Source organism: Streptopelia decaocto, assembly GCF_964273445.1.
Source record: "Streptopelia decaocto genome assembly, chromosome: 12".
Classification (NCBI taxonomy): Eukaryota; Metazoa; Chordata; class Aves; order Columbiformes; family Columbidae; genus Streptopelia; species Streptopelia decaocto.
In genome coordinates, this window is record NC_138667.1 from 10,690,173 (window position 1) to 10,703,072 (window position 12,900).

At 44.4% G+C, this 12,900-nt stretch overlaps 1 protein-coding gene across 2 annotated transcripts in view; it reads left to right on the forward strand.

Moving 5' to 3' along the window:
• Positions 1-12,900, forward strand: part of FSTL4 (follistatin like 4) — a 406,465-nt gene that overhangs the window by 178,716 nt on the left and 214,849 nt on the right. The window contains exon 1 of one of the 2 annotated variants that reach the window (XM_082063281.1): positions 10,342-10,380. The exons of the other annotated variant lie outside the window; for it this stretch is intronic. The gene's annotated coding sequence lies outside the window, so the exon portion shown is untranslated. Of the gene's footprint in view, positions 1-10,341; positions 10,381-12,900 lie in introns of those variants that run through there. 2 annotated transcript variants of the gene reach the window in all.

Genomic DNA, 12,900 nt, shown 5'->3' on the forward strand with positions numbered 1-12,900 from the left:
TATAAGTCTCTTATTTCATCGGATTCATGCCTTGACTCCAGCATCCCTAGAAGGGCAAAGACCTCTAAGCTTGGCTGTATTTCCTCTTCATGCCGTGGATCTTTTCAGGTTTAAAGCTTTACTTATTTGCAGATACTTATTTGTACGTTCCTCAGGAAGCCTGGAACAAACTATTCCTGGTTTTCAGATTTAAGTGTGGATTTTCAGGCAGGGAGAGAATATTTAAATGCAGATATTATTAGATGCTACTCATGTGCCCAAGGGAGACAGGATCGCAAAATCTTCATTAAGACCACATGAGAGGCAAAAAAAAAAAAGAAAAAAGGATTCAGCTCTTCATATTATTCATAGATAGGAATATATTGTTTTGAATATTAGCTCTGGGTCTTGTCCCTCGAGATCTGAACATGCTGATGATGAGGAGTTTCAAACAGGTTCCCAGACATTAGGGAATCACACAATGCATGAAGAAGGTGAGATGAGAACAGGGACTAGAGATGTCCCCATCCTCTTTTTTTTTTTTTTTTTTGGTCTAAGATACATCAATATTAAAAAAAAAAAAAAGGCAAAAAACTAGAATAGCGGCAGATTTTGTAATCCTGTCAATGAAAACAGAGAAACAAGATATGTACAGCCTGCAGTTGACACTAACTTCTTTCTTTCTTTTCCACCTGAATCTGAGATAATAGGAATAATAACTGTTCCACCTGCCCACCGACCCAAAAGATGTCTGTTATTGCGCTAATCCACTTCTGCCACTATTGACTGCTGGTCTCTATGGGTTTGCCTTGCAGAGAAATAAATTACCCATCAGAATCAGGGAAACTCATGGCTGTGGTTTACACTCTGTCACCCACATTTGCAAGTGAGAAGTGCTGGCAGAGTACTTCCATACTTCAATTTTGAGTGTGTAAGGGTGTGCAAGCCACCCTTGGAAGAAACTCCTCAGCATATGGTCACTGTTGGATCACTGCTATTGTTTCACAGTGCTGTTGGGTGAGAAAAACTTAAGTATCTTCAAAATCAGCATTGTTTTGCTCCTTGATATGGAAATAACATAATAAGTTGAGGGTCATGATGCTGATTCCTCAGTGACACTGAGGTTATTGCATGCCCCCAAAGCTCAAATTAAACTGAGTGCAACTACTTTACAGCCTGTCTTGTGCCACCTTGAATTTTAGTTTATATTATTAGTTATAAGCTGCCAGAGGTAGCTAGTTCACTGACGGCAGGATGGGTGTTGTGAATGAAAGAAGAAAAAAATCACAACTGCCCTCCTGACTCTGAGTGATCCTCTGGTATCTTTAAAATCCATGGAAGAGGGAGTATGTGCCATTAAGTTGTGCAAGTGATTCAAGAATTCAACAGCAGCACTAGTAAAATGTGAAGCCAAGCCGAGCAGCCTCAGGCTGAAGGGAGCTGCACGTTCAAGAGAGAAAACTCTTGAAGATGCTGGGTTGGTACTTTGGAAACTTTGAAAGATCCCAGTTCAGACCTCATCAGGAGTTTTCATAAAGGTGAAAATGAAATAATAACTTTTTTACATGTGTTAATCTTATTTAATATCACAGCAGCAACTGTTCATTGTAATACTGCATATGTAATTTTCAGAACTTCTTGCTTCTAGAGAGCAAATGAAGAAGTTTTCACTATTGGTTTGGAGTCTGAGCCTCTGTCTTGCTCTTTTAGTTAGAAGTCAGCTGGATACTGGTTACTTTCCATAGCCTTAGAATAAATATATCCTAGCCTGGTTGCCTGGAACTTATAATGGCATTAGCTGTTTATATTCACAAAGTGATGCTCCTTTTTTCTAGAGGGTGATGTCAAAAGCTATTTATAAAGTCACAGAACTGTAGACTAACTTAGATGGATGGGACTGGAGGTCACTGAGCCCAACCTCCCGCTTGAGGCAGGGTCTGCTAGAGCAGGTTGCTCAGAGCCTTGTCCAGTCAAATTTTAAATATTTCAAAGAAAAGATCCCACAACCTCTCTGAGTCCCTGTTTCAGTCTTTAACTGCCCTCGAGGCGATTTTTCCCCCCCTTCTATCTAACCAGAACATCCCTGTTGTACCCTTGGCTGTGCATGTTCACTTTATGCCTGTGAGGAGCATCTGGGTCCGTTTTGCTGCCCTCCCTCTCTGCAGTGCAATGAGATCCCCTCCTGAGCCTTTGCCTCTTAAGGCTGAACAAACTCATTTAGATAAGCCTTTATTATTTCGTTTATGGAGTTACAGTGTAGCAAGTGTCATTAGCACAGAATAGCTGTAGAGAAATTTGGGGTTTTTTCATTCATTGTAATATTTTCTCCATCTGTGTTTGTAAATAGCTATGATAGGAAGCCATAATTGTGCTGTTTCCTTTCACACAAAACTTCTGTTAGCTTCTGTGCAAACTGTACACTTACAATTAAGGTGGCCCATCATGTTTTGGCTTTGTCTGTGACTTGTTTTGATTCCTTCTAACCCAAAGCAGCCCCCAGCAGTGTTACTCTGCCCCTCCTAAAGGCAGAAAAAGATGTAACCAAAGTTTATCCTGAGGACCTGACTAAGAGACAGGCAAAAGCTGCTTTCAATTGAAAGGATGCTGAAGCAAGAGGTCTTTATCTCAGTATTTCACCATGAGCTGTGAAGCTCCCACTGCTTTGGTGATGCACACAGGAGGTACCTGGGACTCTGCAGCATCCTCAGCTGAGCGCACACAGGTGTCCCCACACCCCTCCAAGGTGACACCGAGGCCATGACAGCACACAGCTACATGGCAGTTCATGGTACAAAGGATTACTTGCAGCAGGGGTGGGTTTTTCAGCCCTCCGTTCCCTTCTACAGAGCTGCAGCTGTCTGTGCTTCCTTTAAACCAGCATAAGTGCCTCCCCGTGAGATGTAGTGGGATATTTGCATTGCGGCACAGATGTAACCAGTGTAACACCACATATAACTCTACAAAGCCAACATCTGGTCCCATTAAACAAGATAGAAATATTGTTATTGGTTCCAGTGGGCCTGGTAACTCATTTATTCATTTTGCATTTTTTTTTTCTACAGAAAATAAAAGTCACTCCTGTGATTGAGTAACCTGTCTGAGCTAGTCAAAGCTCCGACCCAGAGGTTTGGTGGTATGAGCGATTACATGGTTGCTCGTGTGACTTTCACAGATTTTATGCTTTCTTCCAGGTCACTATCTATTATTTTCAGAACGGAAAATTCAGAGATCTGAAAGCACCTAATAGGTTGAGAGAGACAATGCCTTATAAAAATGTTATTGCTATTGACTTGGTGGAAGATTTGATTACAATGAATTGGCAGGGAAATGATTTAATACTAAACATTGATGGCTGTAATATCCAAGAGTAATTCCACACAATAAGAGATGAGAAAAAAATGCATTTCCTTTTACTGCGGGAGAGACTGTTGCTAAAGGGATAACAGAGGCTCAGTATAGTAACTCCTAAGAGTGATATGCTTCTAATAGCAACACAACAGCCACCAAAACAGTTTGTGTTGGAAGAGTTACAGTAGAAATTTGGCCAAAGGAAAAAAAAATATAAGGAAAAATACCATAGGCAGCTGAAACAAATGCAAAATTAAATTTTTACTCCTTTAAACATTTTGTCAACTCCTGTTACAAGTGAATGGCCATAAATAAGGCAAAACAACCAAAAATCAATGTCTACACAAGGTCCCAAGACAGATTTGTTGAAGCCATTCAACACTTTGCTTTCTCATTGGTGTATGTTTGAGCCTTAAGCATGAGAAATTTTGACTGCTGGCTCAAACTATGGTCCCAAAAATTCTCTGTCAAGCTTGATTATTTCCCCACTTTCTCCAGTTTTCCACTTACATCTACCTGTGTATCATCCGAGCAAGGGTTTTACAACTCCTTGTGTTGGTTCAGCTAGAGATTGTGTTACAGTGCAGCCAAATCGCTGTCCACAAGAAAGCAAAACTCCTTAGTATGATTCCAACCAGACACTCTTTATCTTAAAATAGAGTGCTACGAAGCCTGATGTCCTCTGCTTTTATTAGCAGTTCTTGAGGGGTGCTTAGCTGGCAAGAGCAGCATCTGCCACCGGCTCATTTCAGCTTTAACAGCCTGAGCGCAAACCTCCCAGGCTGTGCACAAATAACATTTTACGGGGCCCGATGGCTGGTGCTGGTGGTAGGTTTTGTTGTTCCCAGGCTGATGGTTCCTCTGGAACCTGGGCACTGCAGCAGTGCGCAAGATGCAACCCTTTTCTGAGCAATGGGGAAGGTGGGACCTCGGTCCCTGCAGAGAGCAGCAGTCTCGGCCCCTTGCCAGTAAATCTTCTTTTTTGAGGTAAACCATCCTTTTTACCCTGTTCTAGCTCACTGTGGTCAAGGGAAAAGGATGGGCTGCTGTTGTGGTTCAGAGATAATTCTTCAGCAGGTATAAACCCCACATTTGAGCCTGCTGGTGCAGAGGGGACTGCTCATAGCCAGTAGCATTAATTTACCATGAAGGGAAAATTCCAGCGTAAGTGGTCTCTACTGTGTATAAAACACTCAGTACCAATGACATTAGCCTTTTCTCTTAGTGATAAAATATATTTATTTGTGAAGTAGATCTTAATTTATCTTGGAAAAGTGTTTTTAGTTTTTCACAGTCGCATTTATAATGATTGAAAGCATAGGCTGGAGAGGACATCTTTCTGTAGCAATGAACAAAAATAAGAATAACTTTTCAGCATTACCGTATATCAATAGCCAATTATTTTTGTATGGATGGGTTATGGCTGGCTGCTAATGGACTGACAATGAGATAAGTCTTCCAGGAGAGAAACCATCATTTCAAAGACGGAGTGGCTAGCCTTTTAATTTTAAGGTATTACCAAAATCACACCTTTCACCTTTAAAAATTGTAAATGATCACAGTCTTGTTCTAAATCATTTAATTGCTGTTTGAACTGAGCCTGGCTCATGCTTTGCAGGGGTTTGTCTTTCTTAGCACTGATGGTACCATTTACATTTCTTAATCCTTCTAGAAGAACAACGTCCTCCTTGCCTGTACGCTCCCTCCCAGCCCGCTCGCTGCCCATCTGTCTGCAGAGGCAATTTAAGGAATCTGAAGCCAATTCACCCTTGCTCATATGTATTTCTTGAACTTGATACACAGCGTAGATGTGCACAGGCATAAAGTAAAACCTCTTAAGCAATGAGATAAAATGCAAAAATGCTTTAGAAAACTTTTCCAAATGTTCCAATGAGGCAGGCTTGCTTTTCTTGCTAGCTTTTCTTCTGCTTTGGTGCTTATTCTTTCGTCTTCACCTGTTTCATTCATCAGCTTCCTTCTCTGACATGGGGAGTTTCGATGACCTGGATTAGGAGTCCCATATTCTGACTGACTGCCCACTCGTGTTGTAACAGCTCCGCTAAAGCTCCTCACTTTAAACGTCCTCTTGAAAACAAGCTTGAAAGAAATATCACCATATGGTCCAGAATATGCACCAAGACTTCCCTATGACTCAACTGTACATACAAACAACCCAGGAAAAAAATCTAAACCCCTTATTATTCACCATGCCCATGAATCGTGGTGCTTTCTTGTCTTTAGCTAAACCCTGCCCACTGTCTTTGATGGTCTCTCCTGGGCATCTGGAAGATGAGACAAAAAAAGTGTTCAGAGATGGATAAATTGAGGAAAATAGGTGCCACTTGCGAAGCCACAAGGTTGGTCAATGGCTGAAGGACCTGCTCATGCTGGTCTCACCGTTAGCCTTGTAGTTACCCTTGGCTGGCAATGGAGATGGAGTGAGCTGCTGAAAGTTGCCACATGAATTTTAATTCACGTATCTGGGACTATTTATTTGAAGCCTTTGCATGTCCCCTACACAGCAACAAGCCAGCGGCTCTGACAACTCCTAAGAAATAAGAAATGTGCCTTGAGTTCCTCTGGCATTTTATATTCCAAACTTTGCCCAGTGGCTGATGGTTCCTTCCTCAAAGTGACATATTGATTGTGGGTACACGTAGGGCGAGTATGATTGTGTTCAGTGTTTTGAGCTCATCATCTGTTATCCCATTCTCATTGTCATCTGAGGCCCAGACAGTACCAAATTGGAAGCAGTAGTGTAGAAAATTACGAACAAATAAAAAAAGACTACAGCTGTGAAATGAATCAAACCACTGTTTCTATGTTTAGTATTTCCTTTGGTATAAAACATCTTTTACAATTTATTTTTGTATTATTTTGGGCTTACAGCTATGAAGGCAGGGATGAAGCACTGCAATCCAGCATCCACTGTTTGCCAGCACTTACCAAACAGAGCTATCGTTGACTAAACATAATGAAGGAGGAGAAGGATGGGTCACTAAGAGCAGCATCTACCTAGATCTGGGCCTCGACCCATTTTGACCACCCAAGGGACATACCACTGCTGCGCAGGCTAATCCGCAGACATCCTGGCTGGTAAAACAATGGGAGAAAGGTGCCCATGAAGAACTCCCGCATGTTTGCAGCTCTTGACCTTGGTCCTCTCCATTTGCTGCATCTTCAGTGGAGTGATGCTGTGAGGAAAGTTCAAGGCTGAGTTCCATGTCAGCTTCTCAGAGCAGCCCCTCAGTGCATGTACCCTGAGAGCCTGCTTTAAATATGTGCGTGTTTGTATGACAATGACCACATTAAATTTAAGCAGAAATAAATGGTAATTTAACTGGCACAGATACACAAGGCTGACATAATCTCTAAAGGTTTGAGGCTGCTATTAGATTTGTTCCTCCTTATTAATTTGTGACCAAGAGGATAATGAAAAACTGGCAAATCTAAAGTTGACATAAAAGGTAAGAGATATACAGTTGGCATGGATAATTTTATGCACTGTCATAGTGAAAAGGCTTTTCTAAATGTATGTAGGCAAAGATACATGCTGTCATCTTAATGAGCAATTAGAAGACGGACTCATAATAATCAAATCACAACTCTTGTCACATTTTTATTTGTTTAATATCTCTAGTTTTGGTTGAATATGGTTTTGAGTTCTTATTTTAATCAGGTCTGATTTAGGCTCTTGGTTCAAATAACTAAAAGTGATGAGCGTGAATCTTCTTGTTCTATTACCTCCTCAGCTTCTTGTTTCTAATGAATACAATGTTCTCTTAAAACCTCATGTTTAATTAGTGCATTTAGCTCACAGGGCTGGACGAGGGGGGTTTGTGGCTGATTCTCTGTCATTCAAAGTTTGAATTTCTAAAGAGGAAACCGTATCTTCCTCTTCTGAAGGTCACCTAGTAGATTTTGGAAGGGCTTCGGGTGGCTTAGATGGTTACCAGTTAATTTCTTTGCTGGTAGAAATCAGGGACTCTTGGCTATGTCTGTGGTTCTTTTTGTCTGTTTGTTTTTGTTTTGATTTGTTTGTTTTATAATTTTTTTATTTTAAAAGTCCAATAAGAGAATACCGTCTGTTCTTCAAAACTCTTTCTCTTAAACTAACTGCCGTGGTCACCTTCGAGTGCTATCGTATCTTCAGTGACATGAGCTCTGCCTTGCAAATCTGTTGTTTAATATTTCTCACCAAATTCCTCAAGTCTCATCAGTCAAAGCTGACAACAGTTTGCACATTTCCAGCTCCTCTCACTGAAGCAGATGAGACCAGGACTGGCCCAGGTATCTCCTTCTTCACAGTCCTCGAATGTGCCCACGTTATATTAAACATATTGTCACTATCAGCTTCAACTCCTCTGAACTTCTAGAGTGTTTTTACTTGCTGTCTTGTTTTCTGTGTGATTTTTTTTTAACTGAGTGAAGAGGAGGATGCTTAATTTTCATTTAGTGAACAAGTTATCCCGTAGTTAAAAAAAAAAAAAAAAAAAGCGCAAACTTGTTTTCCCCCTTTCTCTGCACAGAAATAGAATATTTCCTTCCTCAAATCTGTCCTTAAAATAGTCCATTTTTCTTTTCCTTCTAACTCACATCACTGGTTTTTGGGCCTCTCCAATTCCCAGTTCAAAGGAAAGCAACAGTTATTTTGCTTCAAACTCATCCAGCCCTGAAGATGAGGAATTTATCAGTTTTCCATTGCCAGCCCACTCTGGAGCAAGCAGCAGTGTATTCCTCCAGTTTGGTAACAGAGCCGTTTGCTTTGCCCTGCCTTTGTGGGCGGGTGAACCAGCGCGGGCGCACAGAAGCCCCGTCTGCAAAGCTCCCACAGCTCCTGTTCCAAAACACCCCTTGGGATGCAGCCAGGCTCCCACGGGGCTTTTAGAAGGTCTCAAGAGATTGAAAGGGTTTGAGAAGGAGGAGGATGGAGCTGGACGGAGGATGAGGGTGCGAGGCGGGGGTGCCTGGTGGTCCCTTTGTATAAACAGTGTTTTCAAATGGTTGGAAAACATCAAAATATTTTGAAGCAAAATATCAGGACCCAAGTGTGGAAGAGAAGACAGTAAACACGACTGTTGGTACCGAACTGTGCCAGCGGTGGGGAAGGGAAATCTGGGCATCCCAGCATCCCTGGATTAGGAGCACAGTTGCCTCCCTCCGCTGTATCCTCCAGCATGTGCGGATATAAATAAATAGGGGATGTGTGGATGCTGCACATGTCTACTAATGCATCTGGTGTTTATGTCTGTCTTTAAGAGATCCAGAGAAATTACTAAATACTTCAAATTGACAGCACAAACATCCTTTCATAGAATGAATGATGTCGGTGAGTGGCAAGATGTTTCTTCCTTCACTTCAGGAAATGGGGAAGAGTTGTCTCTACAGATATTATTTCCAATTTTTTTCCCTCGGGAAAGAGAAAAAGATCTCACTGAAGAGAATGTATTTGTCTCTGATTGGATTTCAGCTTTATTTTTTAAAACCACAGACCTCTAAAACCTATAGGCCAGCTGTGAAATATGCAGTCATTTCTTCTTTTAGGACACTCTACAAAGACATCCTTTATATTGCCCATACACAATTCACAGTGGATACTCCCCATTTTATAACGTTTGTGATTTCTTTTTTAATCCAAACCTTAAATCAGCACTTGCAGATAGTTTCCTTCCTGAAAAAGGAAACCAGAACAAACAAACAAACAAACAAAACACAAAACCACCCCAAACCAACAAAACAATGAGGATCCTTACAAGCCTTTGTGCATGGTTTGAGTAGAATAAGCTCAATTTTTTCTGTAAACACCCAAAATATTTTGAAGGTGTTGCATTTAAGACGCCAGAACTAAGGATGTGAAAAATCCCAGAAAACCAACCTGCCTGATCACTTGGTATTTCCTGCAAAGAAAATAAAAATTAAAACCCCACTTACTCTCAGGAAAGAGCCTCTTCTCCAACCCCTTGCCTAATTTTGTGGAATGATTTTTTGATAAGCAAATTTTCTTCTGGACTAGACCCAGTTTCTGATAGTAGCCTGTGTCTTTTTAAACATCTCAGCTAGGGGGGCCTGTCCTTTTCACACCAAAGCCAATGACAAATCCAATGTAACTCAGCAGGATCCAGCAGTATTTATAGTATTTATAGGAAGAAATACACAAATTGGTGTGTTTAATCAGGTCTTTAAGACAGCTCATCTCCTTCTGTTATTAATTGTGGGTGTTACATCGCCTTTGTGATGTGTCCAGTTTGCGCCTAATTCTCTTAAGCAACCTTTGAAACCAAACACCCTAAATCCCCTTTGCTTCTGCAGTTTTTGCTCTCCCGTAAACATCCAACCTTTTTAAAAAATAAATGAGAAATGATTATATTGATTTTTTTTTTGAAACCAGATGCGATGAAGAGGAGAACGAAGGAATTTCAATGTTTGCCTTTCTGTACAACCACTGATGTGGAAATAGAAGGAGCGCTTCTCGGAACAGCGTTCTCCTCTTGTGCAGTGCAAGTTCATGGCGGGTTACAGGGAAAATTCGGTGTCCCACAAGAGCACCCCCGTTTCAGGGACACACAGTGGGAGGTCAGTGGCCTCCTCCTGCCCAACCCCGGGGCAGCCTGCGGCCCGTACCGCCCCAAGCGGCTCTCCCGGCCCCGGGGGCTGCCTTTGGGGAGAAGGGTTATCAGAGCGGGGATACCGGCAACAGCACCCCGAGGCGCTGCCCACCCCCGCGGGGGATCCCCCGCGTGTTTCTGGCACCCGCGCAGGCACGTTCCAACGAGGGCTCCCGTGCCCCGAGAGAGCTGCCCCGCCGCTCCGTTCGCTGCCCCGCCCGCAGCGCCCCGACGGGCGCCCGCTCCTCTCCCCTCCCCGCCGTGTGCCCCGAGGGGGCGGTGCCGCCGTCCCGGCACAGGTGCCGGCGATTGGGTGGAATATGCAAATGCGGCGCTGACGTCAGGTGGCTCCGGCCCAGAGAGCAGAAATAGGGCCGGCCCGGCCCGCGCCGCGTACTCGGCCGCTGCCGCTCCCGTCCCGGCTCCGCCGAGCCGCCCCGCTCCCCAGGTGAGTGCCGCGGGGAGCGCTCTGCCGCGGCTGCCCGCCCCGTACCTCACGGTTCCGCTGAGCGCTGCCCCGCGTCTCTGCGCACCCTGCGGAGCGCTGCTCTCCGCGCCCGGGCGGAGCGAAGAACGCCCGTGGGAGCCGCGCCGCTTTTCTCCGCTGTCCGCTCCGCGCGGGATGCGCTCGGGGCTGGGTAGCCTTCGGATGCTGCCGCCGCCGCCCCCCGCAGACCCGCCGTCCGCCCGCTCCGCGTCCCCAGCTGGGCGCGGTAACAGGTGGGCGTCCGCAGCGGGACTGCGGGCTAGCGGGACGGGCTTGGAGGGTGTCGCCCCCTCCCCACCCCGCGCCCCACAACATGGGGAGCGAGAGGTGGCAATGCCGCCTGTGGAGTGGACGCGGCTCCTTCCCCTCGGACGCGGATGGCGGTGCGGCGGTTCCCCGGTGCTGAAGCTGCGAGGCTGCCGCCGTCTGTAGAGCGCGGAGCCGGGTGGCGCGTCCCGCCGCGGTCGCGAGTGGGGCCAGCGCTTCCCCCCGCGGCCCCCGGGTGGCGCCGTGGCGCCGGCGGCCGGTCCCGCGGAGCGCCCCGTCGGGGACCGCTGACCCCGGCTGCCAGCAGGGGCGAGGGTAACGCGGCGGGACGGGAGCCCCCATGCCCCGGGCGACCTTCAGCCTGCAGTGCCTCCGTCCGCAGCTAGCGGGTTGAGTTTGCAGCCGGCAATAGTGAGTGATGTTGGTTTTTTTTATTATTTTTATTTAATAAGAGATTCTGGGCTTTCTTCCCAATTTGTGTTAAATGCTCCTGCGTGGTGGAAATAAATGTTTTTCCGGTGGTGGTGGCGCTGGGTGCCCAGCCGGAGGGTGACAGCAGGGATGGTACGCGATTATTATGAGCATAACCTCAGAGCAAAACCGTGATTGAGAGGTAGCAAAGTGTCACGGAGGCAGCCTTGAAAACAAAGGTTAAATACCCGTGAGATTTGGGAGCTTCTTGGCAGTTCTTTATCCCTGCTGGACTGATGTCCCCTGCGTGTCTTCTGGGAAACACTGGAGGAGGATTTAAAGCTCAAAGGAAGCATTCTTATCTATGCTTTCACTCAAATGAAGTGTCTGGTTTGTAGTTAAACATCACAGCTGATTCCAGTGAGTTCTTAATGTAAACTTTACGTATTTACCTAAGATACTGTAAATAGCTGACTGTTATTTGGCTTCACTGTGTCTCACTGAAAGGTTATCTTAGAACTGCTTTTCTCCTTAATTTTGTAGCACTTGTAGCACTCAACAAGAAATTATGCACATCAAAATTATTTTACAGGTTATAGAATTGCTGTCTAGATAAGGCTGAAGCAATTGGAGCAGCTGATGGCAGAGGAACTGAGGACCAGATTCTTATCTGGTGTTAATAGAGCCAGTTTATATAGGTGTAATGGTTTGGTCCAAATTCTTTCCTTTTGCTATAGCAACAGTCATAACTTCAGGTAATTTAGTTCTAATGTGAAGCTTGGTGGAAATTATTAAAAGCTATTGTGAAATATTAATTTCTCAATACTAAAGAAATAAGCTGCAATTTAAGTAGCCCTGAAAACAAAACAAATGACTGCTTTTGGCAAATTCTTTAATCTTGTTACAGTCACACAAATTGAATTCTTAAAGCTTCTGTGTCGTGGAGGAAAAAGTTGTGGCTTCGCAGCAGTAATCTAGCTGTTTGACTGCTTGCGCTGCATGTCACAGAAGTGCTTTAAGCAATTTATTTTGTTCTCTACTCAAATGGCCAATGTGATTAGTCCCCTTTTTTTTTCCAAGGTGACCTTTGTTCCTTGAGCAGCTCTAAAACCTGTGCCTGTGTCTTTGGCTTAGGTCTGCTTGCCGTTGTTCCTCTTCATTCAAAGGTGTTGCACCAATTTTCTTGTGAGGTGAGACTCTCCCTGTGGTGTTGGTGTCTGCGCAGACCTATCCAAGCTGGGTGTGGATGTTCTGCAATTGCTGGTGCTACAACAGCACCTGCGAGGCTTGGTTGCGCGTCGAGGTCCTGCCAAGCTGAGCGCTGCATGTGCAAGCGAGATGTTGTTTGAGCTTCTTCAGGAAACTGCGTGTGGCATGGGACCATTGTGCTTGTGGTAGTATTTCTTGGTAAAGCAGTGCCAGCTGCAAGGAAGTCTGTAGTTAATACTGTTCTAGTTCAGAGAAATGAACCACAACCTTTAGGTAAACTTCTAGGCTTTGGCTTTTACACCGAAGAAGATACTATGCAAAATTGCTTTAGAAGTAATTCCCCCGAAGCCAAAGGAAATGCTGCAAATGGATATGGGGCTTGACTTTGCTTACTTTAAAGTAGTTTAGTTTAATTCTAGTATCTGCATTACAGTTACTAATTTCTGCATTGCATAGTAGATTAAAATCTATTTGTTCATACAGATTGCTAAGAGCGGGTATGTGATAAACCCCTGTCTTCTCTAGCCCTTGAGAGACTTCTAGTGTTTAGCCACAAATGTTGTTCATTTTGTTTTTCTTCTGAATACAGTTGCC